Source organism: Peromyscus maniculatus, chromosome 2 (assembly GCF_049852395.1).
Source record: "Peromyscus maniculatus bairdii isolate BWxNUB_F1_BW_parent chromosome 2, HU_Pman_BW_mat_3.1, whole genome shotgun sequence".
NCBI classification, from domain to species: Eukaryota; Metazoa; Chordata; class Mammalia; order Rodentia; family Cricetidae; genus Peromyscus; species Peromyscus maniculatus.
In genome coordinates this window covers 63,356,104-63,374,459 of record NC_134853.1, presented here as the reverse complement: position 1 = coordinate 63,374,459, position 18,356 = coordinate 63,356,104, and positions in this window count along the sequence as shown.

The window sequence follows — 18,356 nt, the reverse complement described above, 5'->3', positions numbered from 1 at the left end:
TGTCTTCTTCAGAATTTATATTGAGACTATATTGTTTCTTAATGAATGAAGATTTATGTGTCATTTATTTACAACAATGTTTTATAGGTTTTAGCACAACAGTCTTGCAAATATTTCATTAAATTTATCATTGAGCATTTTCTCAGGTAAGTCAAGAGAACAAAAGGAGCCTGGCAAATAATTTTACAGCACTCATGTGAGATTCTGTGAAGATTAGCTAAACTGCAGCCACACATTTTATATAAAATTATAATGTTATTATGTCATTTTAAATTTGTAATTAATTTATAGTATGATAATTTAATTTAATGTTAATGAAATAATCTGTTCAAAATTTAACTTATAATTAATTGTTTTATAAAGTAGTAATTAAAATTAACGAAGTGAAGTTACATGCAAAGGTAATTTTATTCTGATTGGATCCCACTGATTCCATTCCTTTTTTAATTAGTCTGATAATTTTAATTTAACTTATTTATTTTTATTTATTACATAAGCATTTTACTGTTGTTGCTATTGACTTTGCAGTCCCTCACTCTATGAATAAACTACATGCCAATTTTTACCATTTAATTAGAACATATCACGCCTATAATAATTTTTTAGATGTTTGATTCTAAAGCTGCCATATTACTAATTAGTAATTTCTGTGCTCCATTTTTAAAATCACTCTAGGATTGACCATATACACTATTAACTCCCTACAGTCCATCTTATTAGAATTCTTCCCAGAAACTTCTAATGGTGTACTCTAATTTCTTGCACTCTATATTTTTTGTTACTATGCAGTTCAAATGCTGGATTCCCTTTAGTGTATAACTTTTATTACGCTTTATACATCAATAAATCTTCTAACATTGTCAAAGTGAAAACAAATGAGCAAAGCTTTTGCTTCTCCATGATTTCTGATGTTCTTCCCTACTTAGGACAAAATTGAATCTGTCCTTTTTTTTTCTCTCTTTTTGTGGGTGAGGTCTTGAGTACTATTTGTTATGTGTTTTCAGAGAAGTTTCTCAGCTTTTAATTTCCTAAAAATGTCAATATTTTGTTATAAATTTTAAAATATTAGTTGCCAATGGTGCAATTATCTTTTATTGGCTTCTTTGTTTTTCTCATATATTTAAATATGGTTCTCTGAATTTATTTATGGGTCCAGGTTTCCTTGACATTGTTCCTGAGAGAAAATCCATTTTACTTCTCATGGGCTTTTATTCCTAGAATTTATATTTTCTTGATAATTGTTTTGGTTGGGATTATGAGTTTCTTGGTAATATGCATTTATAGTATTTATTAAATTTAGTTTTTCCATGCGTGTTATTTCTTTGCTTCTCCTACATAGCTAATTTTCATTAGCCTGTTTGAGACTGTCAGTTTCCATATGAAGAGTTCTGTAGGAGAGAGTCAGAAAGATAAGAGCACTTTTCAGTTGTCATCTGTGAAAATAGTCTGTCTTGCGGAAAGTACATGGTGCTGATTAGTGCATTTATCCTGAAGGCCACTTTACCACTGGCCAAAAACAAGCAGAAGACAAACAAGTCACAACTTCAGAAACAACTAAAATGTCCCAAGAACCTTGGGTGTCAGTGATGTTTTTGACACAGTATCAGTAAAATGTATCATTAGTTTTCATCAATATTTAGATCAAGGTAATGGCCAGTTAAAACATTTAAGTTTAGAAAAAAGAAATTGGTGGATTAAGGAATTAACTTTTTACTAGAAAGCTGTTTCTAATGTAAAAATTTAATCTCCTTAGTCAGAACATAAAAGGAATGCTACATTAAAGAATTCAATCATTTAGATTAAATGATAGATAATTGGTGCCTCCAATTGTGGTGGTATTTTATTTGTGCTGAAATGTGGTGATATTTTATTTGTGCTTTAATAAATAAAGCTTGCCTGGAGATCAGAGGAAAATGTAAGCCATTTTATATATAAACAGAGAAGTCAGGCACCATGTCTTTAATCCTATCACTTCTGTCTGGATCTCTGAGAGTTCAAGGCCACACTGGAAACAGAGCCAAGTGTGGTAGGACATGCCTTTAAATTCCAGCACTAGTTAATCATGGAGGTCTGGAGGAATGTACGGACAGACAGGAAGTGACAGAGCTGGGCATGAAGAGGAAGTGATATAGCTATACTGAGAGAGCAAATCAGATGGCAGAATAGCATGGCATGTAGGTGTGTGTAGGCAGGAAGTTACTCACATTTAGATGCTGAGTTATGGACGAGGTGAGGTTAGCTTATGGCTGTTCCTATTCCTCTGATCTCTCTCAGGCTTTAACCCCTATATCTGGCTCCATGATTTTTATTTAATAAGACCATTTAGAAATTCATCTACATCCAATCTTAAAAATTTCCCTAGATATTGAACAAAGAAGGATTAAGTATGGGATTGATACATAGGGATATGTTTTTCGATCTGTGGAAATATCTTGGTGTAAAAAATATACTCAGTATTATGCAGCTGACCTTGACATGTTAATACCTTTTGGATTTTCTGAACCTTTGCTTGTAATCAGATTTGACTGTCTTGCCATCTATTAATAGATAATCTGATAATCCATCAAAGAAGGAAGTGAACCTACCTCCTGGACAAGAACCAAATTACAACATTGCACCAGTTCCTTCAGTTATAATGTGGTAACATTATTGACAAAGCAAGAAATTAATTGAACAAGGGCAAAGCATCTTGTGTAGTGGTTGTAAAAGCAAGGATATATTTAGAAATGCTGGTTTCTAAGTTTATTCATGCCTCACAACCCAGAGAAAATAGTAAAATGTTATTATTGATTTTGCTTGACTTTTATATTTATTAAGAGTGAAAATGTATATGCTGAGGTCATCAAATGTATGAAGTATCCTGTTGGCAAGGAAACCTGAAATACTGAGTCTGAGACCTACTCTTGCCATTTTTTTGTGCAGGGTTATTTATTTGATTATTGTGCTTTGAGGTTTTTGCTTTTGCTTTGGTTGCTCCTTTGCTTTTTCTTTTAGTTTAGTTTAGGCTGGTCTCTCTCTCTCTCTCTTTTTCTATTACTCTTTTTTTTAAAATCAATTTTATGGTATCTAAAAGGAAAAAAAAAAAACCAGCCACTATATTAAACATAGAGGCCAGGCAGTGGTAGCACATGCCGTTAATTCTAGCATTCAGGAGGCAGAAATTCATCCTGATCTCAGTGAGTTCAAGGCCACACTGGGAACAGAGCCAGGCATGGTGGCATACACCATTAATCCCAGTGCTAGTTAACCATAGAAGTCTGGAGATCTGTACAGACAGGAAGTGACAGAGCTGGACCAAAAGAGGAAAGTGATGTAGCTGGGCAGAGAGAGGAAGTGAGATGGCAGGGCACAGAAAGGATATAGTCTTGAGAATACAGGAAGTAGCTCTCTTTTTGGCTGATGATTTCCTAGCAGAAAGAACATGGCTGGTTTCTTTCTGCTATTTGATCTCTCAGTTTTAACCCCAATGTCTGGCTCCAGGTTTTTAATTAATTAGACCTTTTAAGATTTGTCTTACAACTTGCACCCAATGTGGGGCTTGAACCCACAACCTGGAGATTAAGAGTCTCATGCTCTACTGACCAAGGTAGGTATTACATGGAATTGTAATAATTTTTCTTATGTTAAACAGAAGACTCATGAATTTATTTATTTGGGTTTACAGTTATCATCCTATATTTCCTAAGAACATTGTGCTAAATAATATGTTACGGAGATAAAGGAGTTTTTGTAATTAAGTTATATGTCTTGGTAACTTCATTATATTCCTTGTGCTCCACTCACAAATCATCTATCTATAAAATACCATGTGGGTCATTATCGAGGGCCATTTAGAGTTGTTTAGTGTTATTCTTGATTAACCCTTCCAAAAGCTTTGTCAGTGATGCTTTAACTACTGTTTAATACATCTTTTTGTTGTTTTGCAATGTTGAATATTTAACAAGTATATTTCATTAGGGAATGTTGTAACGATAGAATCTGAAGTTTGATTCAGTATCCTTAGATCTGATAGAGCTCACAACATTCTTGCATTCTTGTCTTAATTTGTATTAATTTGAGTCTTTCCTGACTTTGAGCTATTTTATCTTTTAACCACAAAGAAGTATCCTTCATACTCATAAGAAATTGACTTAGTGAACCAGAATTAGAAATTCAGGAGGTTTAAGACCAATTTGAATCCCTCTATGAAACTGAGTTCTTGTAGTGGTCTGACCTTTAACTTCAGAGAAACACAAAGCATGACCTGGTCTGGAGAAGCCGAGGGAAACAGGAGAAATGTGGCTGCAGCTAAGTTGGTAGACTGCTTTTCAAGCATGCTCAAGCCCTGGATTTATCCACACTGCTACATAAACTGCGTGCAATTTTTCATGCCTATATTTCCTGCAGACTGGAAGTGCAGGCAAACATGATCAGAAGTTGATGGTCATCAACAGCTATGCTGCCAGTTTGAAGATGGATAGCATGAGAACCCGTTAAACAAAAATGAGAAGAAAATTGAAGAACCAGCCAAATCAGAGGAGACTTAGATAATACTGTTTATAGGAAAGTAAAGGACATTGTGATGAGTAAGACAAATTATTTTGGAAATATGGAGGAATAGAGAGAGATTAAAAAAAACAACCACTTTGGAAATCAATATGGCGCTTTCTTAGAAAATTGGGAATCAATCTCCCCCAAGATCCAGCTATACCACTCCTGGGCATATACCCAAGAAATGCTCAATCATACCACAAGAGCACTTGCTCAGCTATGTTCATATCAGCATTGTTTGTAATAGCCAAAACCTGGAAACAACCTAGATGCCCTTCAACTGAAGAATGGATAAATAAATTGTGGCACATATACACAATGGAATACTACTCAGCAGAGAAAAACAACGACATCACACGGTTTGCAGGCAAATGGATGGATCTAGAAAAAATCATCCTGAGTGAGGTAACCCAGACTCAGAAAGACAAATATGGTATGTACTCACTCATAGGAAGATGCTAGATGTGGAACAAGGATGACTAGACTGCTACTCACATCACCAGTGAGGCTACCTGGAAAACGGGACCCCAAAAAAAGACACGGAGAAATGGACAAGATCTACATGAATAGCCTGGTCATGAGTGGGAACAATGAAGGGCGACAGTCGAGGGAAAGAGTGGGAGATCCTAGCTGGATCAAGAAAAGAGAGGGAGAACAAGGAATAGGAGACCATGGTAAATGAAGACCACATGAGAAGGTGAGAAGGGGAGGAAGCAGAGAGCTAGGGAGGCCCACGGAGATTCACAAAGATACCCCCTCAAGACTGCTGGCAATGCTCGCGAGACGGCAGGAACTGACCTACTCTGGTGATGGGATGGCCAGACACCCAAATAGTGGTGCCATAAACCCCATCCAAGGACTGAGGAATCTGAAGGCAGACATCCACGGCTGGGCCCCTGGTGGAGCACTGGGAGTCTAATTAGTGAGTAAGAAGAGGATTTATATGAGCGAGAATTGTTGAAGCCAAGGTTGGATAAAGCACCGGGACAAATAACCAAATGAATGGAAGCACAGGATCTATGAACCAAAGGCTGAGGGGCCCCCAACTGGATCAGGCCACCTGAACGGGTGAGACAGTCATTTGGCTTGATCTGTTTGGGAGGCAGCTGTGCATTGGTGCCAGGTCCTGGGCGCGTTGTATGAGTTGGCTGTTTGAATCCTGGGACTTATGCAGGGACACTTGGCTCGGTCTGGGAGGGGGGAATGGACCTGCCTGGACTGAGTCTACCAGGTCAACCCCGGTCCTCGGGGGAGACCTTGATCTGGAGGAGGTGGGAATGGGGGGTGGGCTGGGGGGAGGGGTGGGCGAGAGGGGGAGAACAGGGGATTCTGTGGCTATTATGTTGAACTGAATGGTGTTATAAAATAATAATAATAATAATAATAATAATAATAATAATAATAAAAATTAAAAATTGAAAAAAAACAAACAAAAAAAAAAAACAAACAAACAAAAAAAAAAAAAAAAAAAAAAGAGAATTTAATAAGCTGAAAAAAAAAAAAAAAAAAAAAAAAATAAAGTGGAACCATTTTTGAGACTGATGAAGATTTGATAGTAAGAGTTAAAGGAATTTCTGATGCTGAGAAAAGTGAAATTCTAAAGTTTAGGAAACTGAGAGCATCAGTTGACCCATTCAAGGGTTAACTAGGATATATTTAAATAGCAATTGTGTAAGTAGCCATATGCACTCAATGGCAAAGACAATGAGTTATTAGAGCTTTATAATTTCTGCCACCATCACATTTTTAATTACATAAGATGCCATCATGAGTTTATATTATGAGGATGAAATTATATATCACATAATGTGGAGAAACAAAAATTCTGTAATTCTGTGATACATAGTTAATTATGAGCAGATAAACAGCAGTGAACATTATATCACAAATGCATTATTTGTGATGAAAGAATATGAACATTGAAGGTTGTTATAGGAAAACAAGTTATTGTATTTTTTTCTCCAGCTGAAGTGTATGTAGGCCAGTCAGAGTGGGGGGCTTTCTAATACGGTCACTGGACACAGAATGCACTAGTAAACAGTGCCAGCTGTGCTGCCTAAGGACTTCTTCCTATAGACCTCTGTTTACATACATCCAGGAGCCCGATCCATACTTTGGAAAAGAAATTACCATGCGATAGTATGAAACAAAGTTTGGGCTTATTAAAAAAGTCATCTCACATTAAGTTGATATTTGTTGCAGAAGTCTCTGGATTATGAGATGAACTTCACTTACATCAGTTGTGATAAACCTGTGTATGTGAGATTGAATGAGTGAGTACCTTTGTGCTGAGCACAGTATCAGTCTAAGGTGGGTGACAACAAGAAAGTCGGGTAATGGGCATGTGTTTGTAAACACAACGGAGATGCAGACAGAAATCTGCAAGTAGCTGGGTGCAGTTTTGTTATGGTTAAGGACCACAGCAAAGAATCTCAGTCCAAAGGTCTCATCAAAAATACTTCAAATGCAGTAAATGAACATTTCCAGACCAATAATCTTGAAACAAACAAAAAAAAATCACATGATTTAAAGTGTGGAAACAAAGATGTGTGCTTATATAACATATTGCTAAAATGTCATTTCTATGATTTTGTGGATTTGGTTAGTTCTTGCTTCAAAAAATACAACCTAGAGCCAAATTAACCAGTTGAAAAATTGAATAAATATTAAAAATTAAGTGAAGATTATGAGTAAACTCACATATTTTTTGGTATATTTTGTTTGTATTTTTTGTTTACTTATACCAGTGTTCTTTTTACATTTTATTTATATTAATCTTATGCTTATGAGGGTTTTATGATTATAATATAATCACACCATTTCCCATTTTACTTTCCTCTCTTCAGGCTGTCCCATATGCCTCTCCTTGCTCTCTTTCCATTCAATGGAATCTCTTTATCATTAATTGTATATATTACTAAATACATAAATACGATGTGTTCAGTCTCTATAATGTTTTTGTCTGTCTCAGTGCTGATTATTTGTGACTGAACAACCAATTGTGTGCCCTTCCCTGGAAAAGACTATTTCTTCTGCTATCAATATTCCTCATTTGCCTATGATTCCTTGTGTAGGGTTGAGGTTGAGTATTTTGACTGCATATAAATGTGTGTACCATGTACATGTAATGCATGCGGATAGTACTAGATCTCCTGGAATGTGGAGTATAGATGATTGTGAGCTACCAAGTGGGTGCTGAGAATCAAACCCACATTCTTTGGAAGTGCACTTATCATTCATAACCATTGATCTATATGTGGAGAGTCCCACACACATTTTCTTATAGAAGATCCTTTTATAATTGAAGTACAAGGTAGTGTTTAGGAGGTGCATTGTGGTTTATGAATGAGAAGGGCTCTCTAGGTTATAGTCAAAGGCTACCTATCTAAGATTTGTGATCTGGCATTTAGTGGGCACATTGGTTATTTTAATGATATTGTTGGAGACTGTTCTCAGAAAGGAAATATGGTTTCTATGTAGGGAAACTTCATTGCAGTTTTGAAAATTGTGTTGACAATTTTGACTAAGTTACTGGGAAATAAAAACTAAATGCTCACAGGAAGGAAATGAAGGGCCCCTTTCTCCCAACAGTCTCTAAATATTCTTGAGAGCTGGCTTTTTTTAAATGATCTTAGAATGTCCAGAAAGTTACAAAAAAAAAACCACCCTAAATCTTAAGATGTGTAAGTGTCTTAGTCAGGGTTCCTATTGCTGTAGTGAGACTCCCACAACCATGGCAACTCTTTTAAAGGAAAAAAAAATAATTGGGTTGGCTCACTTACATTTCAGAGGTTCAGTCCATTATCATCATGGTGGGACATGGCAACATGCAGGCAGACATGGTACTGGAGAAATAGCTACAAGTCCTACATCTTGCAGGCAACAGGAAAATGATCTGTGAGACTGAAACTAGCTTGAATATAGGAGAATTTAAAGCTCATCCCCACAGTGATATACTTCCTCCATCAAGGCCACACTTACTCCAACAGTCACACCTCCTAATAGTGCCACTTTCTTTAAGGGGTCATTTTCTTTCAAATCACCATGTTCCCCTACATGGCCCCTAAAGGCTTATAGCCATATCACAATGCAAAAATACATTCAGTCCAACTTCATAAGTCCTCATAGTCTATAAAAGTCTCAAACCTATTTAAAAGTTTAAAGTTCAAAGTCTCTTCTGAGATTTATGTAATCACTTAACTGTAATCCCTTATAAAAATCAAAATCAAAAATCAGATCACATACTTCCAACACATAATGGCACACAATATATATTTTGGTTCCAGAATATATGGAAGGAAGCACAGTGAGGAAATACTGGACCAAAGCAAGACAGAAAACCAGCTGGGCAAATTCCAAACTCTGCATCTCCATGTCTAATGTCAAAATGCTCTTCAGATCTTCAACTCCGTTCATCCTTATTGATTGCAACACACTGTTCTCTTGTTACTCAGTGGTAGGAGCTCTTCTCAGCAGGCATCCCACAACTCTGGCATCTCTGACATCTTGGGATCTCCAGGGCAATCCAGGCATCACCTTCACTGCTTCACATACTGGCCTCTCTAGGCCTCCATTCAGGAATACCCCTCATATATGCCTGACCTCAGCAGCTTTCCTTAGGGGAGGAGGCAAATTCCATAACCCCTTTCTTCTGTCCTTGACTCTAAAGCCAGAACCACCATGTGGCAGAATCTGCCAAGTCCTGCTGCTTGCTGGGGCTGGGACGTGAGCCCCTTGTTCAATTACATCTTCACCAGCTTTTTGTTTGCCATTTTCACTGCCTAACCTTGCCTGTCCTGAAACTAGATCTGTAGACCAGGCTGACCTTGAACTCAGAGATCTGCTGGTTTCTGCCTCTTGAGTGCTGGGAGTAAAGGCATGCACCATCACACCTGGCGCTAAATTTTTCTTTAGTTACTTTTCACGACTTTGAAACAGCTGAGCAGGATCTTTTCCTGAGGTCACCACTCACTTTATTTCATTTAGGATTTAGCTCCTTTCCATGTCTTGGTGCTCCCTTTCTCCTCAAAATTTACATTTTTGTAATTTACCCTGCTGACCTTGCTTCCTTTTATTATAAATCTTCATTAGAGTTACCAATAATAACCACACAATAGAGTCAATACTAGGAATCTTCTTTTAATATTTTCTCTACAGACATAATTAATTCAAATCTCTTCACTTTAGCCTCATGCAGACTCTTTGGACAAGGGCAAAAGGCAGGTACTTTCTTCACCAAAATATCACAAAAATGATGTCTAGGCAACATTCTAAAAGTCTTTTTCTCAGAAACCTTTTGAATGAGACCCCCAGAGTTCAAATAACTTTTTAGATCACTGTCTTCTGTACTTTTACCAATACGATCAATTATGCAGCACTCAAACTTTTGCCTTCTATTGCTTTTTTAACGCAAACTCCCAAAGTCTATACTTCTCCAAACAAAAACATGGTGCAGCCAATCACAGAAATACCCAGTCTCTGGTACCAAATTCTGTGTTAGTTAGGGTTTCTATTACTGTGAAGAGACACCATGACCATGGCAACTCTTCTAAAAAAAAATAAAATAAAGCATTTAATTGTTGTTGCTATCTTACATTTCAGAGATTCAATCCATTATCATAATGGTAGGACATGGCAGCATGTTGGCAGATATGTGCTGGAGAAGCAGCTTAGAAACTTACATCTTGTAGGCAACAGAAAAATGGTCTGAGAGACTGGGAATAGCTTGAATATAGGAGAACTCAAAGCCCACTCCCACAGTGACACACTTCCTCCAACAAGGCCACACCTATTCAAATAAGGCCACTTCTCCTAATAGTACCACTCCCTTTGTGGGCTGATTTCTTCCAAACCACAGCAGTGAAGATTATGCATTCAAAAATAACATTTTCTATAACAAAAAATAGGCAGCAAAATATATCTAGAGCTTTTGAAAAAGTTTCTATTGTCTAGAGCTGTGAAGTAATACATGAATTTTTATGTATTATGTACAGCTTTATGAATATAAGCTGTAATACTTACTTTTCTGTAGCTGTAGTAAAACACTACAATCAAGGCAATTTATAAAAGAAAGATTATTAGGGCTTTTAATTCCAGAAGGATAAAAGTCTGTTATGGCGAGGTAGGAATGGCGGTAAGGCTGCAGAGAGTTCACATCCTTTACTGTAAGCAGAAGCACAGAGAGCCATCTGGGAGGATGGTGAAGTTTAGCACTCAAAGACTATCTCCAGTGACAGTTGCAGATCTTTTTACCATTGCCTTACCATCTACTCCTCTGCACAGAGCATCATTAACTGGGAACCAAGTGTCAAGTGCCTAGTATCTGGGGCATTTCTCACAAGTCCTCAACAGAGGGCCAAGAAATGCAAATGGGCATACAAATGAATTAATGACTGCACTAATCTGATGAAAAAGTAGATATTGAAGTTTATTAAAAATACAACTGGAAAGCTTCAAGGAACAAAATACTCTCTAGCCCTTCATGGATCAACAGGGAGGCATTTGAGCTTCATAGTTAAACTATCATGATGAAGCACAATAAAATTAATCACTTGTACAATGATCCATTTAAAAAAAGTTTTGGCTTGGTAATACAAGATAGAATAGAAAATGGCTTAAGTACAAAAAAAGGGACTGTAATAACTATAAAACAAGCTGCTCACTGACTTTCTAATTTTCTGTGGTATAAATTTTAACATTTATTTCCCCAATATGTCTGAATATAGGTCTGCATTACAAAAACAGTGAACTGCAAAGGATTAGCTTTGGGATGTTTCCTTACCTAGTTTCTTGCCTTTGTTCCTTTGGTATGTCTCAGCAACTGTAACTACATTTTTCCTATAATTTCATACAAGAATGACAAATTCTTTTATTTATTTTGTTACACGGTATGTAAAGAACATGTAAGATATGAAGTTGTTAAATTAACAGCATTCTATCTTAGGATAATGAGTAGAAAACCTCACTATGATTATGTAGCCAATAGTGTCATTTTACAATGCAGGAATCAAAGAGAGTGAGCACAGTTTCTTCAGTTTCTGTCAACATTATCAAGCTACAAAGTAACACAGAAACAGTCAAATTCATGAGTTACATAAATAAAGAAAATCATTATCTCCAATGGAACTGCACACTATTATTCTGTTACTTCCAGCTATTCAGATTCATATCATCTAATTCTCTCTCTCTCTCTCTCTCTCTCTCTCTCTCTCTCTCTCTCTCTCTCTCTCTCTCTCTCTCTCTCTCTTAGAATTTCGTGTGTGAAAAGTGCAGGGAAATCTGAGACCACACACCTATTTGTTAACCAGATTTATCCTACACAAATGTTCACATTGAATGGCAATTAAAAGCTAAGAAAAATGCTAGAGGATGGCATACAATACTAGTTAAAGTACTGTGAAATACATATAAACTCTACTTGCGATTTGATGGCCTGATTCCATGTAATTACAGTGAACTTGGCTGAGAAAATGATCCTGCTCATAAGGACAAAAGACTGGCACTTGCTGTTTGAGCTCCATCTCTGCAGTGTCCCTACTAAATAATTCAATATCCATATTTCTGGTCTCATTTAATTCTGTAAGAGGCTCTGAGTGTTCTGAACATTTACAGCTCAGCATGGTATCAGGAAGGTGACATGGCCTTCCAGACCATAGTTTTGTTCTTTCTCTGTTGGACTAAGCTCAGATGTACAGCTTGGAATGTGTTTCACTCTGAGATCAGCAAGTGATGATCCTTATTTCCAGACACCATCTGATCATTGTATTGGGAAGAAAAACTCATATGTATTTTGGCCTTTTAAAGTGTGAAGGTTTTATTTTCTTTCAGTCTTTTCAACCTTTGTTGGAGACTCAGACTTCCCAAGCACTTCCTGTGCCATACACACACTCTCATGGTCTAATACAAAAGAGCAAGAGAGGGAAGGTTTGGACGTGGCCTTGGAGGAGAGATACTTTTAAGAATGTGAGGGCTGAGGGAAATTTGCAAGGAGAAACTTGTCCCTTGACTGGAAAGTACTAAGACCCTAGAGATATATGTAGGACAGAAGCAAAAAAGAGTCAGAAGACAGGCTTTGGACTAAAATGAAATATGTGTACTTCCTCTAAGCCAAAAAGTAAGCAAAAATCATGATTTATTTTGTGGGTTCTTCTACTTTATTAACCAAGCATAGATTACTCAGTGAGGAGAAGAAAATCCCTTTGCCCCTCTACTTCTACCCTTCAACTTAGACTCTTCTGCAGAGTGGATGGTATTCTTTAGAAAGAAAAACAAATGATTTTACTGTTACCTTAGCTAGTAAACGATTATCAAGTAAACAGAAGGAAAAAAAATTCCCGTATCAACACTCAAATATTCTTCTACTCCTTCCATTAATTTTTCCTTTTCTCATCTGTCAAAATTGCCAACAATCTGCTTCATTAAAAATCATAAAATAATATGTTTTTAGTGTACAAAGCTTTATAAAATGTCCAACTATTCTAATATTATTTCAATATATCAAGCTTGTGGCCAATATACTGCAGGTCATTTGTCTGTTTACCTTTAGTTAATCATTGCATTTACCCAGTTGAGCTAGGAGTAATAAAATATTATTTTGTTCATCATTATTTTACAAAACAGATCTATACTCTATTAAAACACAAATAGAGAGCTTGGCAGCAATTTTTGGTTTTTCCCTTCCTTTGTATTAAATGTCAACACATAAAGAGGAATACAATATGTCATACAAAAGGTACTTGTCTAAATTTAGACAACATATCATTAAAAGAATCAAAATAGACTAAATGCAATTATAAAAGTAGCTGAAAATTTCATCTTATGCCTGAAAAAATTATCCTGTCAAGTAAAATATTTGCTTGAAGATATTTTATGAAATGAATGTACATGCATTTATTCATATATTCAAAACATAAAAATTTAATTTTGCCACCTGAAGAAATTTCAGATCAAAGATTATATCTTAATCTAAAATCCACACATATGTGGTTTTTAATTCCCATAATACTGAAAAGTTATAATGATCAGAGAAGTGATAAGTAGAGCAATCAAATGCAAGATAAGTAGGGTATGTCAAAGCTTCCTAGGATACAGCCTTTGGAGTTTTAAAACTGTTTCAAATTCCGTAATAGGAAAACATTGTATCTTCTCAGCAGATATTGTGTCCAATAATTCTGAGTCTGGTTTTTATGGACTGTAATACTCCCATTCATATATTTTTTTTTCATAAAAATGGGGCACTGCTTGAATTCTTTCCCTGTATTCAGGAATTAATACCCCTGACCAACAAAGAAGTGTTTCTAATCAAATTACAGTTGGTAATGTTCAAAATTATTTCAAAGCATACAATATTGTTATTGATTTTGAATTTAATTTCAGTGATTCTTAATCATTATTACTTTCTGTCTGAAGATTAACATATTTTCCTATTTGAAGAATTCTAGTCAGCTGCCCCATTGACTCCCTTAGGCTTTGATTCGTAGCATAGATACAACAACCATAGTAGTGTGGTGATATTGTGTTCCCCAAAATATTGTGCACCCTAATAAACTTATCTGGGATCAGAGAACAGAACAGCCACTAGATACAGAGGCCAAGAAATGGTGGCACACATGCCTTTAATCCTAGCATTCCAGAGGCAGAGATCCGCCTGGATCTCTATGAGTTCAAGGCCACACTGGAAACAGCCAGGCCTAGTAACAAGAGCCTTTAATCCCAGAAAGTGATAGCAGAAAGCAGAAAGGTAAATAAGGCATAGGGACCAGGAACTCAGGCGAGTTAAGCTTGTAAGCTTTTAGCAACGGTTCAGCTGAGATTCATTCTGGATGAGGACTGAGAGGCATCCAGTCTGAGGAAACAGGATCAGCAGAGGAATTAGCAAGGTGAGGTGGCTGTGGCTTGTTCTGCTTCTCTGATCTTCCAGCATTCACCCCAATACCAGGTCCTGGGTTTGTTTTTATTGATAAGACTTTTTAAAACTCCTGCTAAATAGTAGGGTTAAAGCTACCAATAAGGTCCCTTGGTTGTCTGTAATAATCTGCCTAGAATGTCCCCTGGTAATTACAGGTAATTGATTACTGTTAGACTACTTACATTGCTAGATAAATTTCTTCCTTTCTTTCTTTCTTTCTTTCTTTCTTTCTTTCTTTCTTTCTTTCTTTCTTTCTTTCTTTCTTTCTTTCTTTCTTTCTTTCTTTCTTTCTTTCTTTCTTTCTTTTTTTCCCGAGACAGGGTTTCTCTGTGTAGCTTTTCAGCCTTTCCTGGAACTCACTTTGTTGACCAGGCTGGCCTCAAACTCACAGAGATCCTTCTTCTGCCTCACAAGTGCTGGGATTAAAGGCATGCACCACCACCACCCAGCTGCTAGCTACATTTCAAGCCAGATATTTATAAACCCTGGTTGGTTATACATATTTCTTTTTTTTTTTTTTTTTTTTTTTTGGTTTTTCGAGACAGGGTTTCTCTGCGTAGCTTTGCGCCTTTCCTGGAGCTCACCTGGTAGCCCAGGCTGGCCTCGAACTCACAGAGATCCGCCTGGCTCTGCCTCCCGAGTGCTGGGATTAAAGGCGTGCGCCACCACCGCCCGGCTTATACATATTTCTGAAGCAGCATCTCTCTCTCTCTCTCTCTTTGTCTTTTACTTATGGTCTTAGGTCAAGCACCATTATAGATAATTTGGTGATCTCTGTCCCTGTGTTTTGGATATGAAATATCTCTCTACCCCAAGGTGCTCATTTATTAAATAATTTATCCCCAGCTTATATTTGCAGTTATTGAGAGATACTTGGCCCATGAGGACTCTGACCACATCAGGGAATAATTCTTTTGGCAGATCAATAAGTTCATGACATTGTGATACAATGAAGAATAGGAGGTAGAACTACATGAAGAAAGGACATCACTAGAGTTTTCCCTGAAGGGTCAGTTCTTGCCCCTTTTCTCTCGCTCTCTGATTCCCTGCTAAAATGAAGAGACTGACTCTGCTCCACTGTTGTGTGTATCTCATCCTGTCTGTCCCTGTGCAGCCCTGCGTGATGGTGTCAGATGCAGACCAAACTCTGAAACTATGACTGAATGAATCTCTTCTCCTCCGGTATATTTCAGAGCAACAGAAAAGCACAATAGTGACCTACCTGGTTTGCTTTGTTTATAGTTTTGTCATTCATCTTCTTTTTCAAAACTTTAACTCGACAGAGAGCATGGTTTGCAAGAGCAAGATATGTCATACCTCCCCAGCAATCCCCTGGCCTGTCTTCAATGACTTCAGTGTCTTTCCATGAGTGATAAGAAAGAATAAATATTCCCCCTGTTGATTTTTGATGAGTGTTATAGACACTTTCCAAACCCATAGCTCTCTCTAACCACTGAAAAGAGCTTATGTTTTTTTAAAATATGTATCATGTTCTCAATTATTGTCAAAAATTACTTATTGGTTTAGTACTTTCTTTTTCTAAAACATCTTGATTATTATAATTATTAATATTGCTCTTATTTGATATTACACTTACCCAGTGAAACACATTTATCAGCTCTGTCCCCACTATCCTGAATGGACTTGGAATGACTAAACAGCATTCACTGGTAAGCTACTTTAACATCATACAATATTTAATTCTCGCTTTATTGTTTGTATTCATCTTTGTACTAAGTCCTCTACTAAAGTGTTGAAAAAATATGGCAAGAATTATTGTTCCTTTTTCTTCTCTGATTTTGTAGGTGAGGTTAAATATTTTTATAACTGTTTGGAAAACATTAAAAAATTATTTTCAAGCACCTCTTGGTATAAAATTAATTTTATCTTTCATTAAAATGTAAATAAATATGTATATTGAAAATGGATGTGCTGATTTATTTTTAGTTTCTATCAAGGTTAAATTATTTTCCATGAAATTTGGTATTCATATTAGCTTTTACACATGTTGCATTTCCTTCCTTTCTATTCCTATTTTGCTAGCAAAATTTTCTCATAAGTGAGTTTTGAAATTTAGCTAATACTTTCCTTCATTTATTTTTAATGATTATGTAACAATTTTCTATGCTATATTGCTGAAGTGTCAGTTACATTAACTAGTCTCCTCATGTCAAAACAACCTGAACTCCTCGCCTGAGTCTTGTACATACAAGAAATATACATATATTTCTTTTTAAATATATTTTTCTTTATATATAAATTGTTTAATATAATTAGTTTGCTTACATTTTAAGAAATTGTAAATTACATTCATAGAATATATGGGATTATAATTGTCTTTATTTCTCATACCATAACTTCTTTCATGTCAGATGCATTCAGAGAAACAGAAAAGCAGAAGTAGTTGATCAATTGACATGTGTCCATGTCTTCTCTTTAATTCTAAAAGTGTTTCTACAAGATTTTATTTTTTTGTGTGTTTTAGAAGAATTAACAACTGAGTATGCCTGATATTTGGGGCTGAAGTAGAAGAAAATATTTTAAATTAAATTAATATGTTTATATTCATTTATTTCTATTTCTTTATGTTGAAATTTATCATATGTGTCTTTTTAAGAGTTTTCAAACTAACATGGAAGTTTTAATTTATTGATACTTTGTAATAGCCTAAGGAGCTCTTTGTAATAGCCTAATGGAACTAGCAATGATATAAATCCTATTTGTGGTCAAGTTTTTTTTTCATAATTAAAGCATAAACAGTGTAAAGTTCTATGGTTTTGTGTTGACTTCAAGAGTCTATACAGTCCTGTCAACCATTTTATCTTTGGAAGACTCAACATTTTGTCATTAATTCCATATTGTATTTGATTTTGACTTATTGCATTAATACATGCTATAATCAGTTATAATTCTACCCTTGCTTCCTTTGGGTCTAAAATGTGCTTTCTTCTTCATGATTACTTTGGATGTTTTGGTTACAAGTATGTTAGCATTATTGTTGGATAAGACAGCTATTACTTCATTTTTGGTTTTGATGAGCTGAAAGTAGTTGTTAATTCCTCTTTAAATCTGTTGGATACTTACCAATCTGTTGTCTGTATTTAAGGATTTCCCAAATTTCTTTGTTATTTTCATTTTTACAATTTACTTTCTAGTAATAAAATGTCTACTGCATGTTTTTAATAATTTTAAGTTTGAGGCTTATTAAAGATCTAGAATATAAGCCGGGCGGTGGTGGCGCACGCCTTTAATCCCAGCACTCAGGAGGCAGAGGCAGGCAGATCACTGTGAGTTCGAGGCCAGCCTGGGCTACCAAGTGAGCTCCAGGAAAGGCGCAAAACTACGCAGAGAAACCCTGTCTCAAAAAAAACCAAAAAAAAAAAAATGTAGAATACATTCTCTATTGTAGAAATTCTGAATATACTTGAATGGAATAGGCAGTTATTTTTGAATGCATTATTTTGATGAGAAGATTGTTCTAATTTAATGGAATTTGAATATCTCACAGCTACCCTGTTTTCTCCCTAGTATATTTGGTGAGGAATATACTAAAATAATCAAACATTTCTATGAGATTTAACTTGCTTCCATTAGCCTTGCTCATTTATGCTTCCTGTATTTTGAGGCTCTGTTTTGCAGTCATAGGCACTTTAGTATTTATTATTTCCTTTTTTAAGATGTTTTTTTAAAAATATTTATTTATGTGTATATCTTTTTCTTTTATGGGTATGAGCACATGTTTGTGGCTGCCCTCAGATCCAAGAAATATATTAGATTCCATGAAGATGGAGATACAGGCAGTTGTGAGCTACCCAATTCAGAGGCTGGGAATCAAATTCAGATGCTCTGTGAGAGCAGTAAGTGTTTTGTAACCACTTAATCATTGCTCTAGCCTCTAGCATATGTGCTTGTAATTTTT